A 17,141-nucleotide genomic window follows, 5' to 3' on the forward strand; every position below is an offset into this window, starting at 1 on the left:
ATTATTATTGGATTTAATTTCAGAACTACATTGCCATTGCCCATTGGTATGTCTACAGAAAAGATTGTACTATATTCAGTATACTTTTTATAATTTTCTATATGGTTGTGGCTAAGGACATTTATGAGTGACTCAACGGAAGGAAGACCTCGAGGCATGCGACACGACATTGAAATTATATGCTATTCTTTCAGTTTTCCCTTGTTCACCCTCTTATCCCAGTAATAATCATTCTAGCCAATATTTTCATTCACAATTTTAAAATTAATTAGGAAAAATTTGTTGCTCGTATGTAAACTTTGTGACCGTTTAACTCACTGCATTGCTCACTGCCCTGTATTGCTGATTTAGATTTAAGCAATGACCTCCGTATGCTTATATGCACACATCTTGCTCCCATTAAGTGATTTTTGTTGGTTCTCCATCCGAGATAATGTGTGTATTAACAAAAAGCATGAAAACTTCCTCACTTCCCTGATATTCAACACCCAAAAATTGATCGCTTAAATAAACAATTATATAAATTGAATGTATCAATGCAAATATTGAGCATCTAATGGCCTAGGAAATGCTAGTTTTCTCTTTCGCGACATGCACTTCCTACATCCCAAAATGCACGTCCTATTTATTTTATCATAGGACGAACATTTTTAAATTTGACTGAATTTAGAAATTCATATCGTATGTACAAAATAAAGAGAGTACCAATATAGATCTGGAAATATATTTCATAGTGATTTATATGGTATTATATATATGTGTGTGTGTATATATATACATGTATATATATATAGGGAAAATTCATCCTACCACCCAGTGGTAGTTACCCCATATGTCTCATATACTACCATGTGTTACTATGTATACTATTTTATTATTGTAAATATGTTTATATAATATATCTAAGATATTTCAAAGCATGTTGCATGAAAAAATTGTATATGAACCCATAGTTTTTGTTATATTTGTGAAATACGTATATATTTGTACTTAAAGAAGAGCATACTCAAAATATGATACATACTACCTAAAAGTTAGTATATATATACTACCTAATCATTGTTATATACTACATATATATACTACACGTACATACTCTCGATTTCGACAGATACAACATACAAAAGGCAAGTGGTGGTAACTACCACTGCTTATAGGAAACATTTGTCATATATATATACATAGTGATGCACGTGCTTTGTTTAATAATCACTACTTTTTTGTAATTTCTAAGAGAAGTGATTGTATTGAGTACACTACTGATTACTAATTGGTGCTAGTTGCATTACTATTATCTGATTAGTGGTTGACACATGTTCATAACTTGAATCATTATTTTCAGTGATGCAATATTCTTTAGTGATTGGTTTACCACTGATATATGCTAGAGACCTTGTCTAAGTACACATGCATGCTGCTGATACATTAAAATAGTTTTATTTGCGTATACATGTTTCCGGCCACAACTCATCATATGACAAACCCTAGAATTGTGAGGATTTTGAGTTTTTTTATTTCAACCCTACTTCCTTATCTTCGAAAATCGTTTTCATATAACAAATAAATAGATATTCCTCCGAGCATTGCAGGCGCATATGAATGTATGTTGTGCCTTCGTTTTGGTCGGCTGAATATCAGTGGGAGTTAAGATGTGCGCGCATCGTGACTTTGATCCTCGGCTCGTCCAGGAGGCATGTCATACGCCCATGCATATATTGCCTTATGTTTTTTCTAAAGAACGTGCATCGGTGAGCTGGGTCTGGGACTTTTTTTAATATATATTAGTCTTGCTCCTACATGCGGAGGCTTTAAAGGAGTATAGATGTCAGATGTGTTTACGTGTGGGTCTTTTGTTTTGTCACATCGTGCAGGCTAAAGGAATCCTAGTCGCTCATGATCTCTTTCTTTTTTTTACTTGCAAGTCTCGTGAGGTAATAAAAAATATGGATCATGTGTTTCCGTGATGAGGTTTCAATTGGAACGCATACGAACAGACACGATCTTCCTTTATTCTGTCCAACTTTTTTTAGCACATCTTGTACGTGTCAGTTCAATATGCATAACATATAACTTTTTTCATGTAACATAATATCTTTAAATCTCAGCCGTAAGTATTATTGATCAATGATGTATATTATTTTCGATTATGTGGAAGAACGTGGTGTCTTGTTTTACTTATGTTTTAATTATGTAATAGATGCCTAGCTAGGGGCGTTAACCGATAGCGCTTGTTGGGAGCCAACCCAATTTTTTTCCTTGCTTTTTGTTCCTGTTTAGTAATAAATAATTCATCTAGCCTCTGTTTAGATATGGTTTTATGTTTTCGCTAGTGTTTGTGCCATGTAGAACCAATAGGATCTTCTTGGGTGATAATTATTTGATCTTGCTGAAAAAGACAGAAACTTTGCGCTCATGAAAATGATTGTTAAAATTCACCAGAACGTGATAAATTGCCAATTCTTTTTGCAGTAGATCAATATACAAATTTTCAGGTTGTCCTAGTTTCTCAGAATGTTTGGAGTTCCAGAAGTATTCGAACAAATCAGATTGCTACAGACTGTTCTGTTTTTGGCAGATTCTGTTTTGTGTCTGTTGTTTGCTTATTTTAATGAATCTATGGCTAGTATCGAGGGGTATGAACCATAGAGAAGTTGGAATACAGTAGGTTTAACACCAATATAATTTAATAATGAGTTTATTACAGTACCTTATTGTGGTGGTTTTTTTATTTCGCTAACGGAGCTCATGAGATTTTCTGTTGAGGTCTATGTTGTGAAATTTTCAAGTTTTTGGGTAAAGATTTGATGGATTATGGAATAAAGAGTGGCAAGAGCCTAAGCTTGGGGATGCCCAAGGAACCCCAAGGTAAAATTCAAGGACAACCAAAAGCCTAAGCTTGGGGATGCCCCGGAAGGCATCCCCTCTTTCGTCTTCGTCCATCGGTAACTTTACTTGAGGCTATATTTTTATTCACCACATGATATGTGTTTTGCTTGGAGCGTCTTGTATGATTTGAGTCTTTGCCTTCTAGTTTACCACAATCATCTTTTCTATACACCCCTTTTGGAGAGTCACACATGAATCGGAATTTATTAGAATACTCTTTGTGCTTCACTTATATCTTTTGAGCTAGATAATTTTGCTCTATTGCTTCGCTTATATCTTTTTAGAGCACGGTGGTGGTTTTATTTTATAGAAATTATTGATCTCTCATGCTTCACTTATATTATTTTGAGAGTCTTATAGAACAGCATGGTAACTTGCTTTGGTTATAAAATTAGTCCTAATATGATGAACATCCAAGATGGGTATAATAACAACTATCATATAAAGTGCATCGAATACTATGAGAAGTTTGATTGTTTATGATTGTTTTGAGATATGAAGATGGTGATATTAGAGTCATGCTAGTTGAGTAGTTGTGAATTTGAGAAATACTTGTTCTAAAGTTTGTGATTCCCGTAGCATGCACGTATGGTGGACCGTTATGTGATGAAGTCGGAGCATGATTTATTTATTGATTGTCTTCCTTATGAGTGGCGGTCGGGGACGAGCGATGGTCTTTTCCTACCAATCCATCCCCCTAGGAGCATGCGCCTAGTTCTTCGTTTCGATAACTAATAGATGTTTGCAATAAGTATGTGAGTTCTTTATGACTAATGTTGAGTCCATGGATTATACGCACCCTCACCTTCCACCATTGCTAGCCTCTCTAATACCGCGCACCTTTCACTGGTATCATACACCTACAATATACCTTCCTCAAAACAGCCACCATACCTACCTATTATGGCATTTCCGTAGCCATTCCGAGATATATTGCCATGCAACTTACCACTATTCCGTTTGTTATGACACGTTTCATCATTGTCATATTGCTTTGCATGATCATGTAGTTGACATCGTTTGTGGCAAAGCCACCTTTATAATTCTTTCATACATGTCACTCTTGATTCATTGCATATCCCGGTACACCGCCGAAGGCATTCACATAGAGTCATATTTTGTTCTAAGTATTGAGTTGTAATTTTTGAGTTGTATGTAAATAAAAGTGTGATGATCATCATTATTAGAGCATTGCCCCAAGTGAGGAAAGGATGATGGAGACTATGATTCCACCACAAGTCGGGATGAGACTCCGGACGAAAAGAAAAAAAAAAAAAAAGAGGCCATAAAAAAAGAGAAAAAGGCCCAAATAAAAAAATGAGAGAAAAAGAGAGAAGGGACAATGTTACTATACTTTTACCACACTTGTGCTTCAAAGTAGCACCATGATCTTCATGATAGAGAGTCTCCTATGTTGTCACTTTCATATACTAGTGGGAATTTTACATTATAGAACTTGACTTGTATATTCCAATGATGGGCTTCCTCAAAATGCCCTAGGTCTTCGTGAGAAAGCGAGTTGGATGCACACCCACTTAGTTTCTTTTGTTGAGCTTTCATACACTTATAGCTCTAGTGCATCTGTTGCATGGCAATCCCTACTCACTCACATTGATATCTATTGATGGGCATCTCCATAGCCCGTTGATACGCCTAGTTGATGTGAGACTATCTTCCCCTTTTTATCTTCTCCACAACCACCATTCTATTTCACATAGTGCTATGTCCATGGCTCACACTCATGTATTGCGTGCAGATTGAAGAAGTTTGAGAACATCCAAAGTATGAAACAATTGCTTGGCTTGTCATCGCGGTTGTGCATGATTTAAATATTTTGTGTGATGAAGATAGAGCATAGCCAGACTATATGATTTTTCAGGGATAACATTCTTGGGCAATGTTATTTTGAGAAGACATGATTGCTTTGTTAGTATGCTTGAAGTATTATTATTTTATATCAATATTAAACTTTTATCTTAAATCTTTCGGATCTGAACGTTCATGCCATAATAAAGAAAATTACATTGAGAATTATGCTAGGTAGCATTCCACATCAAAAATTCTGTTTTTATCATTTACCTACTTGACGACGAGCAGGAATTAAGCTTGGGGATGCTTGATACGTCTCCAACATATCTATAATTTTTTATTGTTCCATGCTATTATATTATCTATTTTGGATGTTTAATGGGCTTTATTATGCACTTTTATATTATTTTTGGGACTAACCTACTAACAAAGGCCCAGTGCAAATTGCCGTTTTTTTGCCTATTTCAGTGTTTCGCAGAAAAGGAATATCAAACATAATCCAAACGGAATGAAACCTTCGGGAGAGTTATTTTTGGAACAAACGCAATCCAGCAGACTTGGAGTGGACGTCAAGGAAGCAAGAAGGCGGCCACGAGGTAGGGAGGCGCACCCAGGGGGGTAGGCACGCCCCCACCCTCGTGGGCCCCTCGTGGCTCCACCGACCTACTTCTTTCGCCTATATATACTCATATACCCCGAAAACATCCGAGAGCACCACGAAACCCTATTTCCACCACCGCAACCTTCTGTACCCGTGAGATCCCATCTTGGGGCCTTTTCCGGCGCTCCGTCGGAGGGGGAATCGATCACGGAGGGCTTCTACATCAACATCATAGCCTCTCCGATGAGTTGTGAGTACTTTACCACAGACCTTCGGGTCCATAGTTATTAGCTAGATGGCTTCTTCTCTCTCTTTGGATCTCAATACAAAGTTCTCCTCGATTCTCTTCGAGATCTATTCGATGTAATTCTTTTTGCGGTGTGTTTGCCGAGATCCGATGAATTGTGGGTTTATGATCAAGATTATCTATGAACAATATTTGGTTCTTCTCTGAATTCTTATATGTATGATTTGATATCTTTGCAAGTCTCTTCCAATTATCAGTTTGGTTTGGCCTACTTGATTGATCTTTCTTGCAATAGAAGAAGTGCTTAGCTTTGGGTTCAATCTTGCGGTGTCCATTCCCAGTGACAGCAGGGGCAGCAAGGCACGTATTGTATTGTTGCCATCAAGGATAAAAAGATGGGGTTTATATCATATTGCTTGAGTTTATCCCTCTACATCATGTCATCTTGCCTAATGCGTTACTCTGTTCTTAATACTCTACATGCATGCTGGATAGCGGTCGATGTGTGGAGTAATAGTAGTAGATGAAGAATCATTTTGGGCTACTTGTCGCGGACGTGATGCCTATATACATGATCATGCCTAGATATTCTCATAACTATGCGCTTTTCTATCAATTGCTCGACAGTAATTTGTTCAGCCACCGTAGAATTTGCTATCTTGAGAGAAGCCACTAGTGAAACCTATGGCCCCCGTGTCTATCGTCCATCATATTAATCTCTCTTTAATTAGCTATTTCTGTCGCCGTTTATTTTGCAATCTTTACATTCCAATCTATATCATAAAAATACCAAAAATATTTATCTTATTATCTCTATCAGATCTCACTTTTGCAAGTGGCCGTGAAGGGATTGACAACCCCTTTATCGCGTTGGTTGCAAGGTTCTTATTTGTTTGTGCAGGTATGAGGGACTTGCGTGTAGTCTCCTACTGGATTGATACCTTGGTTCTCAAAAACTGAGGGAAATACTTAAGCTACTTTGCTGCATCACCCTTTCCTCTTCAAGGGAGAACCAACCCATGCTCAAGAGGTAACAGCGTCGTGGTCGAACTTTGATTCGTCCACGCGTGGTTCCCGACCCTCCACTAAGTGAATAACTACCAAACGTGTCAAATTATCACGTGAGCTGCCTTTTCATCCAGAAATGAGCTCCACCGTGTACCCGCGCGCGTGTGTTCGGGAATGAGGCACAGCGACGTGCGTCCGTGCGTGCAATTTTTCTCTTCGTGCACGTACTCCTTTTTTTGTGGGTGATTCATGCACGTACTCGGCCTACGTTTGTGACCGTCGGTGAGTCTCACTTATCTCTACATCTCAACATGTACATCAACATCTGCATCTACGTCTACACTACATCTACATCTACATCTACCTCTACTATAGTACAGCAAGTTTTAAACATGAGACCAGCCATTTTTCTTGCATGACACGACCAGCCCGTATCGCTTCTTGCTCCTCGTCTCTCTCAAAGTGTGTCCGGCAGGCGATTTTGCCGTCGATTGAGGTCGGTTCCCTCACACTCGGTCCCACATGTTATAAATCTAAAAAGAATACTCTGACCAGCGGACCATTGAAAGAAGTATATTTTTCACCCTCAAATGTAAGTTAATGGACAAATTACCCCCCAAAGTCAATTTTGGTACGATTTTTACCCTCAAATCTATAAAACCGGGTATATCACCCCCTTGACCGGTTTTAGTGTTCACATGTTAGAGTTTAGGCGGTTTTGATTGTTGACTAGGAATTGACTAATTATTTACACTAATGAAATGGCAATGATGCCGTTGGAAGCCGTGGATGTCGTCGAAGATGTACCCAATGGACCCCGACCTTCCCTACGCGAAGAGGAGATCATGCGGGTGCCTTTCAAGCTCAAGGGGTCGTCGGGCTACCTCGTCGGCTCATCGCCCGCCTACCTCTGGTCCTCCCAAAGCCTCTATCATTGTCGCGCAGCTCATGGTGGCACTCATTTGCAGGTGGGCACTGCTAGCTAGGAGACATAGTTGAGTTAATCGAGCCCTACTTGAAAATCAATTGTGTCCTTGGCCTAAGCTCCGCCACTACTAGAAGAAAACTCCTGCAGAGGAGGTCGATGAGAGGCAACAACGTGCTACCTACATTGGTCGTTTGATTCATAGGATAGAATGCTATAAGATTTCTTTCCCATGTAATCATGTGTTAATTGGCAATCTAGCATGCACCCCACTTTTTTTCACTTCCTTTGTTTTTCCTATGTCAAACACTCTGGTTTTTTAGGGGACCACTATGTGTTAATGCTATGGGATTCACGTGGACATGCCACTCCAATCCTTTATTTTTCTTTACGAAGAGAGTACTCGCTGCTGCAAGAGCACTAATTAATGATGTGCCGCTGCAAGAGCCGCCTATATTAATTAACCGTGCAACAGTTCATTTAGTAGTACTAGGTTAGTAGGTGACCTTGCGCTTGGCTCTTCTCCTCTTCCGGAAGTCGAACAATAATGATGGTACAACAGTAGTACTTCTAACAATCTGACACCAAATGAACTGTTGCACGTCCACCACTTGTAAGCAAAAGTTTCTCCTCGTGCTGCGAGCCACCACGCACACGTTGGCGAGGGAGCTCGTCGTTCTGCGAGTTGACGGGACACATCAAAGTTATTTAGTACTCTCTCCAAAAAGGGTCGACCATGTCCATGGCTACCATCCCGTGCTCCGTCATTGAGTACGTGCACTATTCACGTGCCATCGAGGAGAAAAAATATTGCGTAGTACTGTACTAGGTGCCATCGAAGTGCACGACTCACTTACGCACTGCTTATGTCCATTTTCTTGCATGACACGTGCACCTTGATGCTAGATGTCCCGCGTGTTGGCAAAGGATGAACAAAGCTCACTAAAAAAGTGGGAGAACATAGGGCCTGTTTGGTTCCCAGCTTAAGGTTGCCGCGTCTAACCTTAGTCATGCCACAACATCTTAGACATGTGTTTGATTCATTGCCACACTTGTGGCTTGCCACACTTCTCTCGTTATATGGTCCACATGTCATAGGCTCAATTTTTTGCCAAATCTTGCCACACTTGTGGTGGCCATAGCCACACTTTTTGTGGCAGCCACACTTTGCCTAAGGTTAGTTGTGGCAAAGGGGCTGTTTGGTGGTAGGCCTAGCTATGCCACACTTTGCCACACATTTTTGCCAAGCTTGCCTAAGGTTAGTTCATCAAAATGGGAGCCACAAGTTGGAAAGCCTAAGGGAATCTTGCCTTATTTTTTGTGTGTATGCCATGTGGGGTCCAAGTGTGGCTTGACTAAGGTGTGGCTTGAACCAAACACACCTCATAGATTCTATCCTCATAGATTCCCGACAACCGAGAAGGAGCAAGGAACCTCACGGTAGAGCGTCTGCACTCATAATATTATATATTACTCCCTCCGTCCAGGTGAATAAGGCTGGTTGTAATGGGGTGTATCATATACTAATATCATGCATATGATACTAGTGTATGATACTACATTCGTAATCCATAGTATCATATGTTAGTATCATAGAGGGCTACATTTATTATCATGCATGACACAAAGTAGCGCATCATTTAATATGATACAATATCATGATATGATACTCAAGCATCTCTTTCTTCATTTAATTCTATGTCACCTCATCAAAAGTGCTTAGTTGGCATGCATGATACTAACTATGATACTCCCATTATAGGCAGCCTAAGTCATCTTTGGTTGTGCACCGTGACCAAGAAGGAGGAAAAAACAAGAAAACTTAATGTTTATTTGCTAATTAATAGAATTGCATGCAATGAACTAACCACTGCATGTCGTGTTTGGTAGTCTCGAGTCATTGAAAACATGCACGCCCACATCTCTTATTGGTTGATATGTCAAGAAACAAGAATGTTTATTTGCTAATTAATAGCATTACATGCACGCCCGACGACCGAGAAGGAGCAAGGAACCTCGTGGTGGAGCGTCTGCACTCATAATATTTTATATTATTCAGCGATATAAAATCAACCAATCATCTCCATAGTAGACCGGAAGAGTACGAAACATGACAGCCCAGTGTAGTTACATCATACTGTACATGGCCAACCCATGCTATCACCATATTTCTTGGCCTCCGTGCGGCACCTGGCTCTAGTAATCCAGCAGCCCGTATTGCTTCTCGCTCCTCGTCTCTCTCAAAGTGTGGAGGGCTGGCGTTTTTGCCGTCTATTGAGGTCGGTTAACTCATCACATGTTAGCGACATGCCAAGTGCATTCTAAAAAAATTATTGTACTCTATTGTTATTCCAAGAAGAGGAAGCGCTTTGACCGATGGACCAAACGAGACAGGCGTGCCGTGCCGTGAGTGGTTCCATTTTCTCGTTTTGAACTTGTTTGGTGTAGTAATAACACTTGGTTTTGGCTATTGATAAGATTTTATATAGGGCTGAATGTATTCTTCAAGGATGCCTTTGACTATTGATAAGATTTTATATAATTTGAAAATTATATCATTCGAAGATCCTTTCACGTTCTGTTTAAAAAAATTCTTTCACGTACGAATTTGACTGTATGCTTTGAACAACTTGCATGTCCTATACTGCTCCTGTTTGGATACTCTAACTTAGCTAGAGGTTAGACTAACTCATAACTAACCCTGAACTAACTGTAGCCAAAGAGGTGTTTGGGTGACAGGGTTAGATTGACAATGAATGCACTTGATGGAGAGAGAAAACTGATTTTTCAGTGGGCCCAATGAGAACTATCTCCAATTAGCACCTCTTGGGTGGGATAGTTTTATTTTGATGGGTTTGGTGCAACCTGCTCCAATTTAATCCTCATGCTTGGATACTTCAGGGCTATTTGAGCCCCAACTAGCTCAAACTAACTCTAGCCCATGGATCCAAACAGAGCCAAAGTTAGTCTCGGAAAACGCATTAAACCCTATATGCATGGACAGACGGAGTACATGATACTAGAAAACGCTCACCATTAGTAGTAGTTCATTGGTTGGTTCCAATTTTTGATTCAGTTGTTGTGCTGCTACCATCCAATATTTGCATGTGGTTGTTTCTAGAGTAAAAAAGGAGGTACTAGTACTTACTGTGGGAAAGGTGAAGTGAAGGTTGCTTCGCCCGAGCAACTTATTACTCTGGGAATATGAGAGTACCAGCGGATTCAACGAATAGAGAAATGATGGTTTCTTCGTCCAACTTACTGTGGTGAAGGTGGGGCTCTGTGATTTGACTGCTCACTAGTCATTACTACTACGGCACAATGACCGGGGTGAATCTTTCCCTGCAGTTGTGCACTCCATATTGCTGCATGGCAGGTGGAGCAGGATGACGGATGTCCCACATGTTGGTGAAACAAAGTTGAATTCTTTCTAGCATTGATGTCAATCCTTCAGGATTTGTTTATATGTACGCATAATTTTAATGAAATTGTACTGTGATGCTATGAAGGTTTCAACTTTGGTTCCGGCTGGAAAAAAAAGGTTTCAACTTAGGATTCATGGGTCCTCTTTCCTCAAGATTATCTCGTTACAACATTCCATCAAATACAAATGAAACTACCATGGCTGCTAATGCATCTCAATGGTTCGCAGATCATCGCCAATATTCACACATCACAACTGAAGACAAAGTTGGGAGAAGGTGTACAAATAAAAAAAATTGATCGATGTTGTTCATAGGCATGGCTCCATTTCCTCGGCACAGTGTTCATTGGTTGGCAGCTAGTTTCACCCAGCTCTGTAGCCAAAAAGGAGGTGTATGGAGGACACCACAATCCAATCATTTTGTGCAGCTCCACTAAAATCGAGCTGACCATCCCTTTTTGCAAAGATATCCAGTCAGTGTGATTACAATAATAATGGAACTAGATGATGAAACATAACACACACAAATAGAAGCCGATCACCTCTGTGATCTCTCTTTAGGACCAACTACTTGTTGGAGAAGATTAGGCACGGAGTTGGATGAGGAGGATAGCAAAACCAATCTCCCTTTCTGCAGTCCCATGGAAATGTAAAAATGTTGCCCGTGTGACATTTTGGCGGAACTACACAAAACACTCTTAAGAAAAAAGTGATTTGTGCAGTTCACCAAAAGGTCGCAATAGCAACGAGGTGAAATGGGCAACCCTGTTTGCAAAACGAGGTAGAAAGGAAACAATTACTGCCCAATAACACGAGTTGAAGACACATACGCCGACAATAAATAAGCATATTCCATGTAATAAGGGAAAGATAGCAGCATGGTGGTTTATCAAAAATGGTTTGAGGACGAGATTGCAAGATGGAAAGTACACCGGCCGAGATACGTTTTAAGCAAGCAACTAAAGAAGATCCACATGCAGCAACGTGGGAAGATGGGCAGCGGAGCAAGGCTGGAGGAAGTTGTAACTGAGGTTCGTCGGGATGAAACTAGGAGGGCGCCGGCAGCCGGGATCTACCCATACTGCGGCAGCGAGCAAGTGGCGAAGGCCCTGCGTCGCCGGAGCTTGGTCAGAGAGAACCGCGGGTACGGCAGATCGGGACGTGCTGCCTCAACACCGTCGAACGGAGAAACGATGCACATCCTCTCTTTCTCATGGCGGACGGGATGCGGCCGGATCACTGACCAACGGTGAGAGAAACAGGCCACCGCCGCCTTGTGTGAGATGGTGTGACAAGAGACTGTTGGGGAACGTAGTATTTAAAAAAAATCCTACGATCACGCAAGATCTATCTAGGAGAAGCATAGCAACGAGCGGGGAGAGTGTGTCCACGTACCCTCGTAGACCGAAAGCGGAAGCGTTTAGTGACGCAGTTGATGTAGTCCAACCGATCGAAGCACCGAACGTACGGCACCTCCGCGTTTAGCACATGTTCAGCTCGATGACGTCCCTCGAGCTCTTGATCCAGTTGAGGACGACGGACAGTTCCGTCAGTACGACGGCGTGGCGACGGTGATGATGAAGTTACCGGCGCAGGGCTTCGCCTAAGCACTACGACGATATGACCGAGGTGTTAACTGTGGAGGGGGCGCCGCACATGGCTAGGAACAATTGATGTGTGTTCTAGGGGTGCCCTCCCCACGTATATAAAGGAGGGAGAGGGAGGCAGGCAGTCTAGGGCGCGCCCAAGTAGGATTATGACCGAGGTGTTAACTGTGGAGGGGGGCGCCGCACACGGCTAGGAACAATTGATGTCTGTTCTAGGGGTGCCCTCCCCACGTATATAAAGGAGGGAGAGGGAGGCAGGCAGTCTAGGGCGCGCCCAAGTAGGAGGAATCCTACTTGGGCCCCTAGTCCAATTCGGCCCCCCCTTGCTGGTTTTTATTGTGATGTTTTTCTTCCTGGTTATTTACCCACCGGTTTTGTGGCGGAGATGGCAAAAAAAACAATGGGAAGGCAATGTTCGGTGGGGGAGGCATTGTTCGATGCGAGGCTAACGAGACAAAACGACAACGGACTCCCCCATTAGGAGTTGAGATATTGTTGTTGAAGTGACTAAGCTGTAGTGGAACATGTGAGGAGTACCTTTAGTGATCTGGTAATAGATAGCAGAAAAGTTCCCACCTCTTTCCCCAAGGAGTGACCCTGAATTATCAAACCCACGAGAGGACGTGCACTTGTGACGAGGTTTCCACAAAGACTTTTCCAAGAGTACTAAATTCCATGTTTTAGACCGGATAGTAATTAACTTTGCTGTTGAAACACCTAGGTGTGTCTAGGGCACATCGAGATGTGCTCTAGTTATTGCACATCTAAATGATTGAATCAAGCATAAAGAGGAAAAAAAGAAAATATCCACACGAATCTCAACGTAAGATCAATGACATAGGACTTAGATATGCTTTAGCAAAACTGATAATAAAAATAGACATGCGTATGAGGACTTGATTCCTATAACCATATATTTGTGATCGGGATAATTGTGATCTCTACTACTAAGTAAGCAGTCCGTAGGACGTTTGTTCGTTCATTCCTTTCATTCCCCACCCCCTCGAACAATCACCCCCCTCCGATTTTTCTATGCCACCATCGATCCTTTCTGATTTTTTCGGCCTAACGAGCCCTCCAATACAGCCTACTCAACCACAGGAACCGAAAAAACATCCCACCCCTCAGGTCCTTCCTCCCTTCTTGTACACCCTAGTTAGGGCAAAAAGCACACGCGCACATGCCGCCGCGCCCTCCCACTCCCCGGCCCTTCATCTCCACTCTCAGCCAAGACCCCTCTTCTTCGCCGGCGTCGTCCTCCAGATCTGATGCACCACCGTGGGACGAATCATGGCGACGGTGACGGCGACCGGCATGCTGTGGGGCTAGCTGGTGGGAGCGGCAGCGCACCACGACCGCTCGTGGTGGGGCGCACGTTCAGTGCTTGCGGCAGTTGTAGTGGTGGTGTATGATGGGTGCCGATGTGCAAGATCAACATGTGCCGACACGAGATTCGTTGTCAAGGTCCATGTCTTCTCCTCTGAGTTTGGCTTCACCGTCTCCCAGTTTCTCTTTGAATTCGTGTGTTGATCTTTGAACCAGAAATTTAGTTTGTCTATTTCTGAGTTCCTAATGTTATCTCTTGTGTTCATGTGTCGCTCATGTATTGCAGTGCAACATTTTATTTCTAAGTTCTGAACCTGAATTTTGTTGCATATTCATCCTGGCCGCATGCTTCATCGTAAGAAGAAACAAATTAACTATGCTATCTTCCACTACTTCACTTACTAGATTGCAATACTCTTCTTGCTAACATGAGTGATCGTATAATACAATATGCTGGAATCACAGGGGAGGAAGTACAAGAAGCTTTCCAGCGATTCCACTTCTGGTCTTGGTCATCTTGCCCACGGCCATGGTCTACACCACGAAAGCTGACAAGGACGGCGTGAAGATCATCCACGAGGTGCACGACAGCCTGAAACTGAGCTCCGTCAAGTAGATACAGCTCAACGCCCCCTACGCCGCTGAATGCGCCAAGATCACCATTATCTGTGCGGTCATCGTGCTCATTGTAAATCATCATCGTACACAAAATTCAGCAGGTGTTTGTTTTCACGGTGAAATGAAGGTTGAACTGATCGAACAAGTTTGTGCATGTTGCCTGTTTTAGAAAGCCATTGCCGCCAGACAATCTTTCACCACGATTAGAGTGTATAAGCTCAACGGGAACAAGGATATGATAGCCATGGGGTTCTCAAATGTCGCTGGATCTTTATCCTCGTGCTATGTGGCAACAAGTGATCGACTAATGCCTATAAATCTTCTGGAAAAAAAATATGTGTGGCAGCGTGTCTAACAAACGTTTGCAGGTTCCTTTTCTCATGCCACGGTGTCCTTCAGTGCCGGCGCCAGGTCGACGGTTTCCAACTTTGTCACGTCCGTCATGGTGTTCATCGTTTTGTAGTTCTTTGTGAAGCTCCTCTACTACATGCCCATGGTAGCGCTAGCCTCCATCATTCTGCGGGCACTCCCTGGACTGATTGACATCACAGAAGCTTGCAGCATATGGAGAGTCGACAAGATGGACTAACTCATATGCCTCGGCGCGTTCGTCCGCATGCTCTTTGGGTCCATGGAGGCTCGGAGTCGATCGATATTTCCTTGATCTGAATGATCGATTGAATCATGTATGCATGGTATCTTCCAGTTCTCTGAGTTTCTTAGGAATGATCGTTGCAACTTGCCATATCCTTTGCAAAGATCATCATCCATTCACTCTGGCTCAGGAGGAGGTTCTAGGCAGGCTACAAAGAACAAACATCTTTTGTAGCGTCAGGCAGTACCCCATGGCATCCCGAATACCAGCCGTACAAGTCATACGACGTCCTTCCTCCGCTTCAACGGTGCGACTTTCATCAAAGAAAGGTGCCAATATGATAAATTAAAGCAAACCTCACATTGTGTAAAGTTTGATGTGAGTGCTCACACGGGTGTTGTTAATTCAGGATCATGGAATGAGTAAGGGAAGAAGTGGACACATCCAATGAGAAGGTCAGGGAAAGGGTTCAATCAGTTGTCTTTGACATGTCAAGTAAGCTTCTACAGAGAAGTTTTATAATTGCTAAACTTATACTGAAAATTCCAAAGACATATGTGATTCAGTTATGATTCTGGTCTGCATACGCGGCGAACATTGGCACTGCACAAGGAGCTAGCGTCTCCCGGCATACAGGTGTAGTGATTTACTGATGGGCATCATATTGTACTTTTGTCGAAAAAATCTCCAAGTCAATGGAAAGAGTTGACCTAGAGATAATTTAGAATAGTTTCGATTACTGGTTAGATATACTATATGAATGCCCTTTGTTCAGTAAGGATCAACTTTGTTAGTTCACACATGCTCTATTGGAGACCAACCTTAATGTGTATGTTACAACATACAACCAGTGCAAAATGCACATCTCATATGTCGGGAACCACACACATGGTAGGAGATGCTGTCGTTCTGTGTGTACTATGTGGTCTTCTGCAGTCAAATTTATTTTATTTTATTATATTTTATTCAACTCTGACTCAATTTTTGCTACTTTAGACCTTTGCACTTCACCTGGTTAAGTGCTGCAAAAAGTCAACTTGGGAATGGCTATTTGGATAAGTAAATAGTACTATAAGAGAGTAGAGCCTAAAACTCAACTCGGGAATGGCTGCAAATAATCAACTCAGGAATGTGCGTACAGCCCAAAAATTCCATCATCTATAGGCTTAAAGAGAATGTAGGAACAAACACTCTTATGTTACATTTTTTAACATGAAGTTGCTTTGATTCTTCTTTAGAATTCAAAACTTTGATCGAACAAGCCTTGGATTCTTCTTGGTCATCTGCAATGATGTCAGTTCTGTTTTGGGTTTCTTATACATGTTGCATCTCTTCTATGGTATAGGAAAAGATCCATTTCATGACAAACTTAGACCAGATTGTCTTCATGCTCTTCATTGCATCAATGGAAGATAATGAGAGTATATATATTGTCGATGCAGAAAGGTTCTCACAGTATATGGGGTTAGTTGTAACCTTTCCTTAGATTGAGAAGAAAAATCCTGACAGTACTAATCAGTTATGCCATTTCCAAAATACATAATGATTTTTACATTGTAAATGGTCCCTTGACTTGCTCTTTGCAGGTACGTGCTCGTGGCAATGGTCCCTTGACTTGCGCTTTTCAGGGTCAGAATAGTGTGCAGGTTCTTCCTAGAATCGAAGCACATTAGGAAGGCTGCTATATTCCTTGTAAGTGTTCTATACTGAACGAATGTTTGGTTTGTAACTTGTTGAGTCGACATGGTCTATTTTATTAGATTTTGCATGAAAAGAATCAAACAATACCATAACCAGCAGGTGAAGGCGTTGAGTAAAAGTATTGAATTTTGTTATTAGACTTTGCATGAAAAGATTTTGTTAACTGCCCTGACTGAAGTCTAGAGGTAACTCACATTATTCGGAGTTGCATTCTCCTTATGCACAATTCTTTCCATTCGCAGGTCTGAAAATATAATTGTATGGATGACTTCAAAGGGGATGCCGAAGTTTGTATGCATGTCGTATTCCAGGTCAGAATAGTTTGCAGGTTCTTCCAGGAATCGAAGCACGTTAGGAAGGTTGATATCGGATGTTTGGTTTGTAACTTGATGAG

The 17,141-nt window shown here is 41.7% G+C and overlaps 1 pseudogene; it reads left to right on the forward strand.

Moving 5' to 3' along the window:
* Positions 1-11,892: 11,892 nt before the first annotated feature.
* On the forward strand, positions 11,893-16,660 carry LOC123170618 (low affinity sulfate transporter 3-like; annotated as a pseudogene).
* Positions 16,661-17,141: the final 481 nt, after the last annotated feature.

This window comes from Triticum aestivum, chromosome 7D (genome assembly GCF_018294505.1).
Source record: "Triticum aestivum cultivar Chinese Spring chromosome 7D, IWGSC CS RefSeq v2.1, whole genome shotgun sequence".
Lineage (NCBI taxonomy): Eukaryota > Viridiplantae > Streptophyta > Magnoliopsida > Poales > Poaceae > Triticum > Triticum aestivum.